The sequence below is a fragment of the Cherax quadricarinatus genome, chromosome 30 (assembly GCF_038502225.1).
Source record: "Cherax quadricarinatus isolate ZL_2023a chromosome 30, ASM3850222v1, whole genome shotgun sequence".
NCBI lineage: Eukaryota > Metazoa > Arthropoda > Malacostraca > Decapoda > Parastacidae > Cherax > Cherax quadricarinatus.
Window position 1 is genome coordinate 24,592,732 of NC_091321.1, and position 19,844 is coordinate 24,612,575.

The window sequence follows — 19,844 nt, forward strand, 5'->3', positions numbered from 1 at the left end:
AGTCTGCATGTATCACAACACGTCCAGTCATACTTCTAACGAGTGCTACAAACTGCGAAGTATCCTGTCAGCGCAGCAGAGCAAGCATTCGTTGCACAATGCACGTGCTAGCAGGAGCCCTTCCACTAGTTCGGGGGAAGAGGCGCATCCAAGAAATCAGCGAAGGACGTAGTAACCCTGTCGGAGTTGCTATATTCCATCCCTGTCTGCAATGCATTTCCCGCCCTGGGCAGTGATATGCTTGCCGACAGTGAGGAAACACAGTGCCTTAACGTTGTTGCCGAGACTCATACCATACCTTCCAGGTCGAGCCTTGCCATCAAGCGTCGAGCCTCTAGCAGCTGTGACTCCAGGGATTGGGATGGGCTGTCGTGCCTTCACGTTTGGTATGACAACCCGTGTGGACCGCTCGTTGAGTCCACTGTTCACCGTAAGCCTGTTCAGCTTTTCCTAGATACAGGTTCGGTGGTTAACATCGTTCGTTCCACTCTCTTCCGTGACATTGGCCTTCACGCGGCCATGTTGACGGAGCCGTCTGTCATTCAGACCTTGAGAGGAGTCTCTGGTAGTCCTCTGACGGTTCGTGGTCGTACAACGTTAGAATTTGCGGTCTGGGGTCACAAGCTGTCATCAAAATTCTTAGTCATTGATGATATTGTTTTCCCTGGTGACCTGCTTATAGGGTTTAAAACCATGGCAGACCTTAGGATCTGCTTAGATCCAGCTGAGTGGAAAGCAGATTTCAATGGAGTAAATGTGCCCTTCTGGGGCGTGCGCTTGGGATCCACTACGTGCTACTCTGTCTCGGAGTATGCACAGTGTCTGGAATCATTGGAAACCGATGGTTTCCATAGCACATTCTCCCCGAGGTCGGTCTCTTGTCCTGACCAAGGAGGAGGTTGACTTACAGGTCAAGTCTCTCATTCCACTGAAGGATTTGGTGGTCAACCAAGGAGTACTGTGCCATGTTGCACAGGTGGTGGACCCCAGCAGAACCATATACCAACTGGTGATACCGGAGTCCATGATACCAGCTACTCTTAGGTTGATCCACGGTGTCCCAGGTGTTGGGCACCCCGGGAAGGACTGCAGTATCAAACAGGCACTAATGAAATATTTCTGGCCTAAGATGGCAGCTGACATTGCCAAGCATGTATACCAGTGTGTTGTTTGCCTACAGCACAAGGGTACCATTACAGGTCCTAACTGGATTCTAAAGTATCCCATTACAAGGGAGCCCTGGGAGAGAACTTCTGTCGACCTGTTGACAAACTTCTCGATCTCGGAGAAGGGAAATAAGCACCTGCTTGTAATGGTAGATAACTTGATGAGGTACAGTGAATTAGTACCCATTCCTGACAAAACTGCCAAGGCTGTTGCTAATGCTTTCTGTGAGCATGTTGTTCTCCGTCATACCTGCCCACGTGTCCTTCTGTCGGACAATGGGTCTGAGTTCATAAACGGCATAATGCAGGACCTTTGCTCCACATTTAACATTCACCAAGCGCCAGTAGCTCCACGCCACCCAGTGAGTAATGGTTTTGCTGAACGTACAAATCGCAAAGTCCTGGAGGTGCTCAGGGTAACCGTTAACCCAAGCTGTACTACATGGGATGAGGCTATCCCGGATGTTCAGTGCACATTAAACTCCTCCCTCAACAGCTTGATCGGTGAAACACCTCATTTCGCTTTGTATGGTTATGACAAGCGTTTACCGTACGAAATTCTGTTTGCTCCGCCTCAACCTACTTACGACACTGATAACCTCAGTGTAGCAAAGATGCGGACCACACAGCTTGTTTTCCAGCGGGTACGAGAGAACCTTATGAAAGCTACCGATAGGTTCATATCTGAGCGCAATGCCCTCGCCAAGGAAAGCAAAGTGGAACCAGGTTGCAAAGTTATGTTGCTCAACCTGACGCAGACCCCAGGTATGCATAAACTTGTTTCTAAATTCGTGGGTCCTTACCGTGTCCTCTGACAGCTCCGTGGCAATAAGTTCGAGGTGAGTGAGATTGGTACTGGAACTATCAAGGAATCCCACCGCTGTCACCAATGTTTTATAGGTTTATTGGCAGATGTCTTGGTAACGGGGTTCAAATGATACATCTTCGGAGGCTTCTTTGTTTTATTTGCAATGTCGTGGTGGGTACACAGGCTTGTGTGTGTGTGCCCATGGCCCGGGAGGGCCATACCCACTAGGGAGAGGAGTAGGCTTGTCTGAGTCTAGGCCGCTGAGTGAGTGAGGCAGATGCAGGGGTGGGCATACTGAAGTGGAAAGCATATAGGTGGCAGCACCAGCATGGTGCAAAATATGAACTCAGCTGGCAGACAGCATAGGCTGTCTGTGCAAACAGTGCAGGCTGTCTACAAATGTAGTCTACTTTGTAAATAAAATAACACATGCTATTCTCTCTATCTCTGCCTCACTCAATATCTCTTTATCATTCATATTCTCTCCTTACTCGTCCCTCCTTATATTCTCCTCACTCATATTCTCTCCTTTTTTCCTTGCTCATATTCTTTGTGGAATTTTTTTTACATAATTTCCTAAATGTAGAACATATAAATGAATATAATTGTGTAATAAAATATGATGCTGATTTGACCCTTTCGAGAAATTTTGAGGGAGGGGGGTGTAGAAAAGCTGCGGAGTGACGCCGTGGAGAGACGCCATTTGTAATTTGTGAACAGTGGTTGTGGGAAATTCTGCTAATACCGAGCCAAATTGGGGGATTTCAGCCTGAATTTGTAATAGGAACCCTTGTTAATGTCCCTTGCTGAAGAATTGGGACAGAAAATTTGCAGGACCTCAAGAATTATGTGTGGATGGTGGAAGATAAGGAATGTGAACATCATTCACAGGGAAGTGCACCATTAGTCCTTGCATTTAGATCTCTAGCTGGCCAGTGTAGGGTCTGTGTTAAGCAGGTGTTGTGGTGTGATCCATCTACAGTAATTAAATGGTAAGTGTTACTACCAATTATATTTTGTGTACCCAGCAACCCTAATTATATACAGTCCACAACTTTAATTTAGCAGATTAGCTGGTTTTAATATAAATATTAATTTAATGTCAGGTCTAGCTTTTTTGTGAGAGTGGTAGGGAGTGGGCAACGAGGGAGTAACAGTTCAGCGACCTGCTGTGACTTAAGTCCCGCTTACCTCATCCAAATTATTTGCAGGTAATAATTCAGGTAATGCCCTGTAAGCCTCCTGCAGGTGATTTGCTCACATAATATTTTCATACTCTTCTCTCATTCTTTCCTCACTCATACCCTTCATATTCTCTTGTCTCTTCCTCACTCATGTTTTTTCTTATTCTCTCCTCATACCTGGGCATTCATAACTACATGGTAGGTATGAATGCCCACTTACATTCTCTCCACACATTTTCTCCACATAGTTCCTCACTGATATTCTGTCCTTAGAGTATTCTTTCCTCTCTTCACTTGTGTTCTCTCTTGTATTCTCCTCTCTTCACTTGTATTTCTCCTCTCTTCACTTGTATTCTCCTCTCTTCACTTGTATTCTCCTCTCTTGTATTCTCCTCTCTTGTATTCTTCTCTCTTGTATTCTTCTCTCTTCACTTGTATTCTCCACTCTTCACTCATATTCTCCCCTCTTTACTCGTATTCTCCTCTCTCTACTCATATTCTCTCTTCACTCGTATTCTCCTCTCTTCACTTGTATTTTCCCTCTCTTCATTTGTATTCTCCTCTCTTCACTCGTTTTCTCCTCTTCACTAGTATTCTTTTCTCTTCACTCGTATTCTCCTCTCTTCACTCGTATTCTCTCTTCACTCGTATTCTTCTCTCTTCACTTGTATTCTTCTCTCTTCACTTGTATTCTTCTCTCTTCACTCGTATTCTTCTCTCTTCACTCGTGTTCTCCTCTCTTCACTCGTATTCTCCTCTCTTCACTCGTCTTCTCTCTTCACTCGTATTCTCCTCTCTTCACTCGTATTCTCCTCTCTTCACTCGTATTCTCCTCTCTTCACTCGTATTCTCCTCTCTTCACTCGTATTCTCCTCTCTTCACTCATATTCTCCTCTCTTCACTCGTATTTTCCCTCTCTTCACTCGTATTTTCCCTCTCTTCACTCGTACTCTCCTCTCTTCACTCGTACTCTCCTCTCTTCACTCGTACTCTCCTCTCTTCACTCGTACTCTCCTCTCTTCACTCGTATTCTCCTCTCTTCACTCGTATTCTCCTCTCTTCACTCGTATTCTCCTCTCTTCACTCGTATTCTCCTCTCTTCACTTGTATTCTCCTCTCTTCACTCGTATTCTCCTCACTTCATTCGTATTCTCCTCACTTCACTCGTATTCTCTCTTCAATCGTATTCTCCTCTCTTCACTCGTATTCACCTCTCTCACTCGTATTCTCTCTCCACTCGTATTCTCCTCTCCTATCGTATTTTCCTCTTCTCACTCATTTTCTCTCCCCTCAGCATTCATGTTCTCTCGCTTCCCTTTACGCTCATATTTTTATTTTCACTAATATTCGCTCTCCCCCACTCCTCCCCATTTTGCATTCTCGTCTATCCAGTCTGTACTCTCTGCCTCTTCTATCCCTTCCTACCTATCCCCTTCCTCCTCTATTCTCCCTACGCTAACATGCAAAGGTTAAGAAATAAAATAACTGGTAATTTTCGCCAGTGTATTAAAAGCAGAGAGCGTTGTTTTGTTCAGGTATGATTGTGTTGCTCAAGCCAACCTGGCAAGACTATTGACCTTCAGGTTCCCTGTTAGTGCTGCCAGAAACCCTCCACGGAGATGGGGGGGAGAGGGGGGTGTTGCCTGAAGCTGATGTAGTGGAGGCTTCATCAGAGCGGTTGGAACTTCCTTCCCATTTCTCAGATTAAACATGATTTTCCTCGCTTCCCCACCTCTTATATTTCCCACGCTCTTTATGACTTACTGACTTAGCGATTCCTCGTGAATATAGTATAATTGCATCTTGCACGTGAGCAGTTTAGAAATGAGCGGTGCCTAGTACTTATGATTGTACTGAGGATAATCCTACCAAGTCGCTAGCTTGTAGCTATTTTTGTTGTGCTTTCGACCTCCAAGTACTGTACTGTTCCCCTGTACTCCCCTTTGCGTGTGTCTAATCTCCCTCACCCTTTAATCTGTGCCCCTTTATTCCTCTGACTCAAAAATTCTCTCTGCCCTCCCCTCTCATCACTATCCATCTCCCACTCTTTTACTTCTCTTTCCTCCTCTGCTCTCATCCTTCTCCAATCTCCCCTCCACCTTAGATACCCCTAATTTGTCCATTGACGTACGAAACAAGAATCGTCTCCAGTTATATTATTTGATTAGTGTCACTCTTGTTTAGTTTAAACTCCAGAGATAACACTGATAACGAGATAACGTTAAAAAGAGATGTAAAAATGTCAAAAAAAAAATAATAATAATAATAAGGCTTGTGTGGATACTGTCTCATGTTAATACGGGAACGAGAGCTCTTTGAGGAATTGGCAGAAATAGCTTTCATACATTAGTGGTATACAATACTGACAAGTTGATGAATAGTGTCAAAGTAGTATATATTAATGGTATACAAAATTGATAAGTTTAAAAGTATTACAAGTTGTCTATTATCAATGCTGTGTCTATTACAGTATTCATCAGAGATATGGGCACAGGTCTGGAAAATATAACAGCATATTACAAGGAAGCTGATGACTTGATACACTTGTGCAGAACTTGGGCATCTTTAATTAAATGTGGAAACGTTTCGTCAGCCAGTGGCTTCAGCCCAATACAGGGAAGAAAGGTGGAAGATGAGAAGAACTTTGAGGTATTGAACTGATGAAGCTACTGGCTAGTGAAACGTTTCCACGATAAAGATACCCAAGTGTCTCAGTCATCATTGAAATAACAATACAAGGAAACTGTTTCCTTCAATAAATGTTCTGAACTGTACGTAAGTGTCTTTTTCCACATCAGTGATAAGTGTTGGTCAGTAGTAAGTCTTCACAGCATTGCAAATAGGCCTGTGTTGGGTTAAACATACGTTAATGGTAAGAAAGGTGGAAAATTAAGCGAGCCGGTGGAGACCAAGATTCATTTAGGTTACTTGTACATGTGACTGGCTAATGTAGTAAGTGCAAAAAGGAAAGACAGTCTAAAGTGTGGAAAGGAGGATCAGCAGTACCCAATACTATATCTTATATTGCGGCAGGTTATAAGAGTGTGGAATTAATACTAAGGCATACATAAACTGTGTACTAAACACGTTATAATTAATATCTGTAGCATTTTTTGAAAAAATACGCAGGATTTGTTGTAATAGTGGTACTTTACGGTAGTGATACCTGTAAATACGTAGACTAAATGGTGAAGGTTACCTTGATGATTTCTGGGTATTACTGCTCCCGCAGCTTGGTCCCAGACCAAGCCTCCCACTTATACCCCAACGCCTCGCAAACGCCCCCACTCATCACATACTCCTACTCTAACCACCCTACCCACAGCGTTGTATAACCCATCGATTTTAGCGCTTAAAATATTATTATTATTATTATTTTCCTGTACGTGTAGTTTTGGATGCCCACACGAGGTGTAATGTGTGGTGCAACGCAGTGGAAAGTCATCTATTTCATCAAGATTAGTGCAGTTTACTGTTTTTTTTACCTCTGGATAACTGAACGAATTGTACTGTTGTCACTTTTTAGGTTGGTTCATTGATGTTTAATGTCAATATTGGTCGCTTGCTGGAATCGTCGTCTAAGGGTTTCTCTTCTGATGCTGAAATTTTGGATAGGCTGTTATAGAGTATTTAGATATTGCTCACTTATTTGGTTTTAAGAAATGGGTTAATGTTTTTACTATTTTATGTTTTATATACAATTGAAAGGCTCCACCTCCCAAAAGATTTTCAGTGTTGTAGGGAATTTTAAGGGTTGCATATTCATGTTTGAAGATGAATCTCGCATTACAATTGTTAAAACTTGATTAAAAAATGTATATTTTCCTGAATATTGGAATGAATGTAATTTTTGTTTGTATCTGATCTGTATGTAGCTGTCAGCTGTCAGCTTAGTGTGTACAAGCCTTAATCTGGTTATTGCTGTGTCTATTACTCTAATTTTGTCTTGAATGTTCCCACACTTCCCAGCTCTTTTATAGTTCTATTGTGTGTTGATTGATACCTGGTATCACAATGCTACACTCGTCACTGTGACAAAACCCGTTCTTAAACTTGCCCGAAGTGTTGAGCCACGTAACCTGTCTTACCCCTCTTCCTGTCTACTTACATTTTTCACTGTTCTTTCCTACTAAAATCCTTACCCTTCCTATTCGTGATATCGCTCTTATGGCCCAACAAAAAAGTACATTGATGAACATGATGCATTCCATTTTTCAATGAAATTTAGTCACTGAAGTTAGTTGATTCAGGAGTGCTTGGTATGATGTGGCGCTTGCGAGAGTGGCCAGCAGCAACAGTCTGGTTGACCTTATCGTTTTCATCTCTGATCTATCTCCTGCCTTGAATGGAGCCGCCAACACCGAAGAGTACTTTAGTCGAGAGCGCTCAAGTGATTTGCATAATTTCACCATTGACGTTCTCTTCGGGAAATTCTCATTATCCTTCCTGTCATTTTTTTTTTTTTTGCAGCATATGCCTTATTTTGTTCCTTAAATGGTTATCAGCTGACGTTATTATAGGAGGACCGTTTGTCTCTGAGGTGGTCTTCCTACTTTTTGTATATAGTGCCCCTTTTGAGCTCATTCTTTCCTTCTCTGGATAGATGGAATTTGCCACTATTGAACATCTTGTTGTTTTATATCTTGTTTACATCGTCTTGTAATTTTTTTTTTTTTTTTTTTTGCAGCACGGCCTAACCCCAGGCCGGGCTGCAAGAGCAGGAAAACTCTCGAAACCGACCACAGAAGGTGAATATCAAGCTTATTTTGTACCGTCCGTAAAAGCTGATAAGGAAGCTGTGGTTAGTGTTTTTTTTTTATTATCCCTGGCTTTGGGTACTGAGCTTTTTAACTGTGCTTACGCTAAATTTTGCTTTGTTTCCTATTACTATTTGCTCTATTTTGTTCGCCAGAAAATTTACTGTCCATCTACTTGCTGTTGCCAGTATACTTGCTGAAGTCTGTGAAAAGCCTCTATAATTTTAGTTGTGACAAGCATGATCTTCGCAATCTAAATCCATGTTGACTTGGGTTGTGTTAGTAATGGTAGTGACGTTTGTACGTGTTTGGACATGCTATGAATGCATTCGATCCTCAGATATGCAAATAGGCAGTTATCGTACATAAGTGTCCGGGGCCCAAAACTGTTCAACAGCCTCCCATCAAGCATTAGGGGAATTGCCAATAAACCCCTGGCTGCCTTCAAGAGAGAGCTGGACAGATACCTAAAGTCGGTGCCGGATCAGCCGGGCTGTGGCTCGTACGTCGGACTGCGTGCGGCCAGCAGTAACAGCCTAGTTGATCAGGCCCTGATCCATCGGGAGGCCTGGTCGTGGACCGGGCCGCGGGGGCGTTGATCCCCGGAATAACCTCCAGGTAACCTCCAGGTATAGGTATCTCCTCGTGTGGCTAAGCTCATTTGTGTTGATTCTCCTTGAAGGCAGAGTGTATAGTAGGTGAAGTGCTCGAAACCACCTGTATAATTCGCATGGCTGTTTGGTATCGTATCTAATTTCAGAAGGTTTCGATAGCCCTTTTGCCTCTGGATGTATTTTGTGTAGAAGCTGAGCGTTACCCACATTGTTCCTGTTAGGGCTTGGAGACTATCAAACTTTTGCTGGGTAACGTGTTGGCGTTACCAGGAAAGGAGCTGGGAGTCTACATACATAGTCCTAGGTATTTGCGTACCTTGTCATCTTTGAGTAGAGTATTGTCTACGTTTATTGTAGGTACTTTTTATAGTTTTTTTCGGGTAAAAGTTTGGAAGATCTAAAACCTCAGCCCGCAGTATTTTGCTGATAAAGTGCCTCGTTGTATTAAGGGAAGAGTTACTGTGTGTAAGGGATTTTGGCTAGCCCCACATCTTCGCACTTGCTTACATTGCAACTTTAAAACAACTGGTGAAGCGTGGTGTTTGACACACTCCACACTCAGCTCTGCCTTTATCACAACTCCACAACAAATCCTTCGCGATTATCACAACTCCACACTCATTTTTTTTTTTTGTCTCGTGAAAGCATTACTTTCCTGTTTGTTTCACAATACGTCTTACTGTGGTAGTTTTTCATGAGGCCAGTTAGGTCTGTTGATTTACTACCACGGATGTCCTTGTGTTCGTTAAAGTAAATGCTTACACAGTGAATGCCTGAGGGTCGAGGAGTATCGTAGGAGCACTTGCGGGACAATCATATATTTGTCTTTTATGTATGCTTATTACGTTTTTAAGTTAGTGGGTTTTCAGCTTGATGTCTACCCCCCCCCCCCTCATAATGTTGAATTAACTGACATGACTAATCTTTTATATTCTTGAAGATGAAAATTGTTTTTGCGTTCACTATGTCGCTCTTTCCAGTTTCCCCTCTACTACTATTGCACGTAAATGCAATAGTAGTAGAGGCGTTTTCTTTGTTTTTTGATAATTATCTGGATACTTATTGAATTTTGTTTTTTCGTTGTTTTCTTTATTTTCTTTGCCAGGAAACAATCTGTTGACGCGAGTTGTACGGAAAAAGTTGATGCCTAGCTCAGAGGCTCTTGGAATTATCTATAAATAATGATTCCGTTGACTCTTCGGCTAGGCGGTGAATGATCGTTGTTGCGACATTTAGTGGCCATCATGGCCCTTTAACCCTGGGCCAGGCAAAGTGCAAGAGACAGATGAGTAAACATTGTTGCAGGAGAGGTGCATCCAGGAGCTACATGGCAATAGGCACAGAGCAGGGCCAACCCTGGGTTAATGCCTTGCCGCGATTTTTTTTATTATCGCCAATTAAATCGTAACACTTTTGCTATGCAATTGCTATGAAACTTCAGTGAGTGGTTGTATTCAAATGTTGGTGTGTTGGAAAATTTCTATGAGTGGTTGTATTCAAATGTTAGTTAGACGGTGTCCGTTCAATGCTGCAGCGTAGTATAGCTGATGTTGATAAAAGAGAGCAGCACATCACTACAGATGATTCCAGTTCGGTCACTTTTTAAAACAGTTTTAGTATTCTTGTTTTGCAGTAGTTAAGGTTGAAATACAATGTGCATTTGAGAGTGGGTGAGAGGATTATGGCGGAGGTACAATATAGACTGAAAAAATTGTGCGATTGTGAGATAGCTAGTGGTGTTTGGTACCTTCGTCGCGTGGTCCAGCCTGGCTCTGGTGGTGACTCAGTGCTGTAGTAGGGTCCTGGCTTGCTGTGCAGCGTGTAACGCCTCGTTTTGTGCACGCATGATGCATGTACGGTTCACGTGCTGAAGGTAAGTAACTACTAGCAAACTTAGACTCGTCTTAGGTTTACTCCTTACACCTACCCACTGAATACCAAGTCCTTCCCCTCCCTACACATAACCGAAGAGGAAGTGAAAACACTGCTGTATGAACTAGATACCTCGAAGGGGGTAGGCCTAGATAACGTCTCTCCATAGGTCCTGGGAGTAGAGCAGAGGTATTGTGTGCCACTAACAATCAACAAAACTGTCGAAACAGTGCAACTATGAGGTGTGGAAGACACATACCCCCCCCCCCTCTCTCTCTCTCTCTCTCTCTCTCTCTCTCTCTCTCTCTCTCTCTCTCTCTCTCTCTCTCTCTCTCTCTCTCTCTCTCTCTCTCTCTCTCTCTCTCTCTCTCTCTCTCTCTCTCTCTCTCTTTTTACACAGGGTTTGACAAGGTTAAGGATCCCTAGCTTTATTGACAGCTATTTACAGGTTAAGGATTCCTAACTTTATTGGCAAGCTAAGAGCTGTTACCTACATCAGCTCATTTGAAAGCATTTTTATTGTTATGAGACATACAAGTAGGGAACAGGATGAAGTTGGAGCCATCTGTGGGCCAGCATTTTCATTTGATCAACTGACTATCTCGTTGACATCATATGCATAGCATTACGGGCTGGCTTAAAATTAACTTAAGATTAACTAAGCAATGATGAAATCAGTGATAAAACATTATTGTAAACAGATAACTATAAAGCACAAATGAGTATTACAAAGACAGGTCATATGGTTGCATGCATTGCTGTACATTCAGTCGAATGGAGTATTCTGTTAGGTAGTGTATTTAAAAAAAATAACAAAGTTAGATTGGGTCCTAGGTTTAACATTTGTGTGATATAATTGTGAGTAACATATAGGATATACAATTTATAAGGTTCAGTTATTCAGTATTTATTTGGTTTTGAGTGAGTAAGTGATCTTTGAGAAGAAACTTGAATTTATAAACAGGTAGTGTTTCTTTTATATTTACGGGTAATGAATTCCAGATTTTAGGGCCTTTTATGTGCATTGAGTTTTTGCATAGCGTGAGATGGACACGAGGAACATCAGAGTGATCTGTGCCATGTGTTATGGTCATGTGTTCTGTTGAGGTTGGCAAGGAGATGTTTGAGGGGAGGGTTTATGTCAGAGTTAAGTGTTCTATGTATGTAATAGGTGCAGTAATAAGTATGGATGTTTTGTATGGTGAGTAGGTTGAGTGTTTTGAATATTGGTGGAGTGTGCTGCCTGTAGTGAGAATTTGTTATTCTAACTGCAGCTATTTACGGGTTAAGGATTCCCAACTTTATTGACAAGCTAAGAGCTGTTACCTACATCAGCTCATTTGAAAGCATTTTTATTGTTATGAGACATACAAGTAGGGAACAGGATGAGGTTGGAGCCATCTGTGGGCCAGCATTTTCATGTGATCAACTGACTTTATCTTGTTGACATTTTGCTGTACGAATGTGTTCCATACTCGAGTCATCCTGGGTATATATGATCTCAGATGGAGTGATGTTCTGGAGAAGGGTACAGCCAGAGTGAAGTTGCTGCTTTCTGCCCGTCTTGTGGCATAAAAGCTTGTTCCGATGTCCGCTATCCTCTCCCGCTCTCTCTCTCTCTCCCCCTCTTTTTTTTTTTTTTTTTTTTACACGGTTTGACAAGGTTAAGGATCCCTAGCTTTATTGACAAGCTATTTACAGGTTAAGGATTCCTAACTTTATTGGCAAGCTAAGAGCTGTTACCTACATCAGCTCATTTGAAAGCATTTTTATTGTTAAGAGACATACAAGTAGGGAACAGGATGAAGTTGGAGCCATCTGTGGGCCAGCATTTTCATTTGATCAACTGACTTTATCTCGTTGACATCATTATGCTGTACGAATGTGTTCCATACTCGAGTCATCCTGGGTATGTATGATCTCTCACGCACGCACTGCAGCTTTCAGCTACATTGTTAAAGACACAGTTTAGTGGATCACACAACATCAGCATGGTGACGTCACTTATTACTGTATGTACTTCTCACAAATTAAGACATAGATATGGGTGAATCTAAAGAAAAATAAGATGGGCAGGTCTGTTGTAACAAATAAATTAAAACGCATTCGTCCTTAAATATAAAAGGCATATAGACAAGTAATAGAAAATACACAATAGCCCATCAATTCCTAGACATGTTTTTCCTGTACATATAAAAGTGGAAAGCTACAATATGAGCGAGTCATTGACTGAGACTCGTCTTCAGATAATACTGGAATATGGTGTTAGTCTCAGAGATGAAGTAAGTTAAAACATGCATAATTCCGCCTGCTCATGTATAACGGTGGAAATAATATACAATGAGGATATATAAGATATAATGCATTTGTCTAGACAAATTCTTCAGTATATAAAAGATACCTAATTCAGTAATATAGAAATGAGAATATCTAATGGATTTAAATAGAAATATGGATATTTTCGGTATATATAAGACGAATAGACAAGTAGAGGACTGACAAGTAATGACATAGGATCTAATACCCTGTATAGTTTTAAAAAGTGAAAATGATTAGGCGTGAGACGGAGTTGTCTAGCATATGCCAGTTGGCCAACTACTGTGTTCCTTTAATCTGACTGTGCAGTGCAGTTGTCTCCTTACCACAGAATAAATTTAAATGCGTTGGAGAACATAGTGACATTTTTTCCACTGTAATAATTCACCCTTGTACACTAAATAGAAATTACTGAATCTGCACTTTCTTGAAAATCGTAGAATGAAAATGAGTTCTACAATGCAAGTAGAAGACACAGGTATAAATAAGAGATATACACACATTGCTTAAGATATCTTAAAAAATTGCTTAGGCAATGGATTCAAGTTACATATATAGAAAGGATATAGAGAATTACTGATTTGGCACTTTTGTAAATGAGTGGAACTGTCAAATGGAGTCTTCTAGGCCTTGAGTAGCTTTAAAATAAGTCGGACAAATATTGTGAGAATGGTTGGGGCTACTGCAGTCTCAGTTGCTTAAGTAACTTAAGTTACAAGATCCCAGTGCTGTGATAGCTTAGCATTGCTTGAGTCATTAAGTGCCAAATTTTCCTTAATCATATTAACATAGACATGATTAAAGCATATCTTTGCTAATACTGTATATTCATTATGCCTGGATTTACAGAAATACACAGCTATAGGGCCCTTGTGGCTTAGCGCTTCTTTTTTATTATAATAATAATACACAGCTGTAGACCAAACCGAAATAGTGGATGTACTGCTATTTATTATGCCAACAAATTAAATTGTATGAATGTTATGAACATTATCATTGAACATGGTGAATGTATTTTTGCTCAGTTTGCTGCACACAATACAATAATATAACAATTGGGGTGATCTACAGGATCCCTCACACCAACATTCTGAGCTTCAGTGACAACCTGAGGGAAGCAATAATAATTTGGTAATAATAATAATAATTAGGTAACTTTGGGAAGGGGTGGTTTTGATAAGGACCTGCCCTGTATGGGCCAGTAGGCCTTCTGCAGTGTTCACCCATTCTTATGTTTTGATACAGAGACGTGTGCAACACCTAGGTATTTATTTCCGAAACGTTTTGCCTACACAGTAGGTTTCTTATGTTGAATATAGCGGTAAGTAAAAATGGAGACATTACAGACAGTCCCTCAGCGTTGAGAAGCGTCCAGCTTCCTGGTTTCGATAATGTGAAGCTGGAATATAGAGGCAGGCAGTATAATAACCTACGTGATATGTCAAGATATCTTATTAATGAAAATAAGATACCAGATATATTACGTAAATTTTCTAAAATTTCTTTTAACAGATAAGTGAACTGTAATCCTGTAAACCTTTTGGAGCCTAGTTCCTAGACCTTTTGCGTATCCATATTTTCTTGCGCTACCGTCCACAGGATGTATATGGGGTGCACAATAAACTAGCCACTTCGGTAGCAAAATCTAATCTTTCATTATTAACATATATTGATCCATAAAGTGACATTCTCCTCTTCCGATATTCCTGTAAATTTCTCTCTTCTCTCCGAAGAGATTTTTTAGTCCATTCGTCCATTTGGAATCGTTTTTATTTGATTTAATCTAAATTTTCTTTGGACACTTTATATACTAAAATTACATTGTACTTTATTTAGAAAAAAAATGTCATTTTGGTTATTTCCTTCATTACTATTTGTACTCCAATCAGGAATCAGCTAGACAGCTACTTCCTGATTGGAGTACAGTTGCTGATTGAGGCCGAAGTACTCAGACTTTTGTACTTAGAGTTTTATTTTTCTGCTCAAGTGGGATTGACATGTAAATAAGAACATGTGAACATAGAGTAATTTTGAACCAACTTTTTAAAACGAGAACGAGAAGCTGCAATGATAAATGAAAAAGATAGATGCAGAACAAAAAGACAGTGGTAATATTCTCAACAACCACTGGAAATTTAAGAAAATAGTTTATTAATTAAGAGAAAAGTGGGATACCACAAGTGGTATTCCCAGTTTATACGTAAGGTTAAAGTGATATCTGCACTTTCATTATACGTATAAACTGAGACACTTTCATGTAGTATGTTACCTTATATATATATATATATATATATATATATATATATATATATATATATATATATATATATATATATATATATATATATATATATATATATATATAATATATATATATATATATATATATATATATATATATATATATATATAATATATATATATATATATATATATATATATATATATATATATATATATATATATATATATATATATATATATATATATATATATATATATATATATATATATGTGACCATTACACTGACGTAGGAGCCTTGTCAAGTTAAGAATAGGTGGAGAGAAACTGTACAAAATACCGACACGATTGAATGACAAGATGCAGTATAATCCGTTCCTTTATTGACATTGTTTCGCCCACAGTGTATTTTGAAACACAGCCGAAATGTTTGTGATTAAAAAATTACACCCAAATTATAGATATACATCTCGTACTGCAAGTGACGTTTTAAACAGTTACGTATTAACTTAGGAAGTTTCATCGCGTTGATTTAAGCTTGAATACTTGCATTTATATCCATTTTTCATCTTGTGGATATGTTACTCGGTCATGACTGGAGTTTAGGTCCGCAGTGCGGCAGGATCACCATTTTCAGTGTCAGTCTCTACCTTAAAAAGTGGATCAATGTGGAAGTGTGTATTAATGACGGAAGCTACACAAATATTTTTTCAAGGTATGGTGAAAAATACTTTTTTTTTACTCATTCCTTGTTAGAATGTAATTACATTCACCTATACAAAGTGTTTGGCAGTGCGGAGTCTAGGCAGGAGCAGGTAACGTTGAAATCCGCACACTTGTCACCCATGGTGTGAGGATGGGTTGCTGTACGAGTTACATGATAAATGATAAACTATTTCTTTAAGGTATGGTTTACAACTGGTTCGGAAAAGGTGATAATCTTGACACTTTAAAGAAAGCCCCATATCATTTCTGGTAGCTTTAAAAATAATTTATAACTACTACTGGAATAATACACAAGAACTGTTTGTGGGAAGTTTTAGTAAGACAATTCACTACAACATTTGTGGAGATTATTACGAATGTTGGTCAAATACAAATGCTGAAACTAATGACAATGTGTAACTAATAGATTTTGTATAGACTTTTTTCTGGCAAACTATTCTTCTTACAATTATTATTAGCTAAACATGTGAACATCCCTAGAATGAGTCTTTATAAAAATCTAAAGAAAAATGCAGGAAAAATTTAAAGACAAAACTAAAAAAAAATCCACAAAAATCCAGCAGAAAAATGTCGAAAGATTCCAAATCTCTGGAATTTCTCGTTCTCGTTGAATTTAGAGTATATGTAAGACTGGAATTCCCAGTGTAACTTGAATAAATGTGGGATAGTGGAGTATGTAAATGCAGTGTGGTTGATTATTACAAGGTTAGTGCACCTGCTTTATACCGTGTATTTGTATAATGTTAGGTAAATTTAACAGTGAAGCTGCATTTCCACCACGTTTGTGGAACTTTCATCCTTCGTGGAAGTTCAGTGTTGTTTGGTACCTTTCTCTTCAGACATTATAAGTTTATTAAGGCTAATATCATACAAAGATTAGATTATCTAGTGTGTCAGTTTTCTCAGCAAAATTATCACGGGCAGGTGCTGAAGTTATTTAGATTGCACAGTAGCTGTAGACTAGATCCATTCTGACCATGGTGTCGGTGACCGCGATTAGCGAGGCTTGTAGACATCATCGGAGCCGACGATGTTTAAAAGCCTTGCAGATCGCAGTCACCGACGCTGTGGGACAACACTGGCAGCTACAGAATCTAAAAAATACTGGCATACATGATACTCAACCAGGCATACATGATACACAACCAACTTCACAACATTGGAATCACGTGACCTGTCTCTCCTGACCTCATCCCAATAAGCTTTACGTGATTGCATTTGTCTGGTCACTGTGTATCTCACACACTTTACTTTCTGCCTGTATACGTATATTTTTACTTTTAACCTGTGTGTGTGTGTGTGGAAGTGATCAAGGTCCCAGGATGAAACGTTTTCTGATGTGTCCTTGTGTTTGCTCAAGTGTCTTAAACTAGTTTGTCGGTATCAGTTATCAAGAGTTCTTGTTCCCATTCCCAAGGCACTCTTGTCACTCCTACCCCTCAAGGGAAACTGAGAGGCGCCTGATCCAAGGAACTGGACCTTACCTCCCCTTTCCTGGATCAAACATGATTACTTTTCATTCCTCAAGGTGCTGTAAGACCTGTGGCAGGGCTACTCAGCTACTATGAGCAAAGGTCCACTTGGACAATTACCAATATATGCAAAGGTCCAGGTACATTTTTTTCACGCAATCATGAAAGTCAACAAATCCGAGTATAGAGCAGTGTACTCATTATTTTCTATAAACTTCATTTTCAGTCTTGTCTTATAAAAATTTACTAAGTGTGAAGATAAATATGTAGTGGTAAAATTTTTTTTTTTACATTATATCGAATAAGTTCTGTTTTTTTTTTTTACTCAAATTGATTTAAATGGAGTTTTCAAACTGAAAAAAAATAATATATATACTGATTAACAGAACGGTATATAATAAAAATTACACTACAACAGGATTTGAAGTTTTGTTAAAAAAAATCGGAATTTTAACATGTAAGGATCAACAACACTGATGTAATCAGTGTCTGACTGTAGGCAAGTTGTCTTTGTATCGTGTATGTCTGCCTGTGTACTGTTTTTGTTAGGCTAGTTTAGTGAGAGAGATGACACTTTTTGCTTCGTGTTAATTCCCGAAATCTTTGTACTAATGGAGTAATAGCTAGTGGAAGATAGTGGTGGAGGTGTTCACTGGTCATACAGGAGCGGAACTTGTTCTTCACGAAGTTCATAGATGAAAACGCAGACTGGCAGCAGTAGGTGGACCCAAATATTGTGAGAATCTGGATTGCTAATCTGTGAAGCGTGGGAAAATTCGCAGGGGATCCTTCATTTAATCAAAATGTTTCTGATGCACAGTCACAGAGTACTTATCACAGCGTCACATTCTCTTGGAAGTCAATGAGTTCCAGTTGAATTTTTGCAGCTTCTACCCATTTGAAGGCTTGTTTTGCTTCGACTGAGAATTCTGTGATATCAGCCACTAGAAAGGGATTTTAAATGAACACCATCAACTGTTTTCCAAGAACAAAGTCATCAAAGCGTAACTTGAAATTTTTTATCAGCTTCTCATTGAAATGCATATTTAGTATCTTTCATCATTACGTTGCTCCAAAAGTCTGGGGAAATGTAAAAGTTGGCTCAGAACATCGTCAGCGAAAAGTTCCACTTTCTTCTGGAAAGCTCGAATTGTTGAGATCATGTTGAAGATTGTGTGTTTTTTCCCTTGCAGTTTAACTTTAAGATCGTTCAGATGTGACATTATGTCTGCCAAAAATCCAACACTCCATTTTCTTGCCATCTTCAAAAAAATCAGAAAATGTCTTTACTTTCACACTGTTTTGATCGTTGAGGAAAGTCTGCAACTCTTTCCTGATTGCCCAAAATCGCTCCAAAACCTTCCCTTACTCAACCATCTCACATTGTGCACAAGTAAATCGTCATAGCATGCATCGACCTCGGTTAGAAAACTTCGGAGTAGACGATGTTGTAGTGCTGATGCTGATTGAAGGAAGTTTACTAGCTTCATAATAGTCTCCATGAGGTCACCATACTCATCTCCCAGACTGGCACACAGTACTGATTGGTAGATAATGCTTCATAATAGTCTCCATGAGGTCATCATACTCATCTCCCAGACTGGCACACAGTACTGATTGCTGGATAATGCTGTGATAAGTTATCATGTCGGGATTATCTTCCTTTAATCTTGCGACTAGCCCCCCTTTCTCACCAACCATGGCTGGAACTCCATCTGTGGTCAGTGAAATGATGTATTTGACATCGATATTGATCGAGTCCAACATGCTTTTCAAGGATCCATTATTGCGACCCCTGAATGGGTCACAATGTTTATAATGTATATTACCTATTCATATAATTTTATATTGCTTATATTTGCGATATTAGCTAAATCGTAAATATATTGCTTTATATTATTGTTTGACTTAGTTATATTATTAGGTAGAATGTAACATTTTTATATTCAGTGCTCATAGTTCGAGTGTTAAGTAGCCGACAGCATTGTCTATCGCTCTGCTTGTTTCCCTGCTGGCTTCTCTCTAGTTGCTGGGCAGCAGCAGTCCATGGAAAGTCACGTGATTGGGGATGGGGTGATCACACCTCACCAGGAATGAGGGTCGGCCTGGCCTGTGCTGTGGATTGTCTGTTGGACGTTGCTTCTAACAAAAGGTCCCTCTACTGCTCTCCCTTGTGGGCCTTTGTTGGAAGATCGTCTCTGTTGCTTTCTTGTTGTTGGTTCTGTGTAACTCTGTTCACAGAACATGGTCTAGACTTTGTGATTTTCGACATTGTACTGAGATTGTGTGCCGCATAGACACTGAGAAACTCAGGTCCTGAGCTGTAGCTTCTGACCTAATTTGTACTGGTATCTGTGTACTGTCACAGTTGGGGATTTTCTAATGCTGAACTTAGATTCAGTAGTATGGGAGTTTTGTGACTTTTGTGGAGGATCTGCAGATGGCCCCTACTTAGTGTCGTTATATTATCTCCTTGTTCCTGATTCTGTGTCGCTGTTGCTTGTTATATTGCTGTTCGGCTTAACAGTCGCTTTATTGTTCAAGCAAGCTGTTCTGATTGCCAGGTTGGTCAAGAAGTTAGTTTATGTGAGGACTTTTATTCAATCACTGGTTAAGTCTAGTCGAGTCTTCAGACATAACGAACTACTTAGAGCACTTACACACACTCGGACTCGACCCCCGCAACG

General features: G+C 39.9%; 1 protein-coding gene across 5 annotated transcripts in view; it reads left to right on the forward strand.

Annotated features, from left to right (window-relative positions):
• LOC128692714 (glycerophosphocholine phosphodiesterase GPCPD1) overlaps positions 1–19,844 on the forward strand; it is a 237,459-nt gene that overhangs the window by 21,750 nt on the left and 195,865 nt on the right. The window contains exon 2 of one of the 5 annotated variants that reach the window (XM_070090012.1): positions 7,846–7,906. The exons of 2 other annotated variants lie outside the window; for them this stretch is intronic. The gene's annotated coding sequence lies outside the window, so the exon portion shown is untranslated. Of the gene's footprint in view, positions 1–7,845; positions 7,907–7,940; positions 7,960–10,285; positions 10,403–19,844 lie in introns of those variants that run through there. 2 more of the 5 variants (XM_070090013.1, XM_070090011.1) reach the window with 2 other exon arrangements.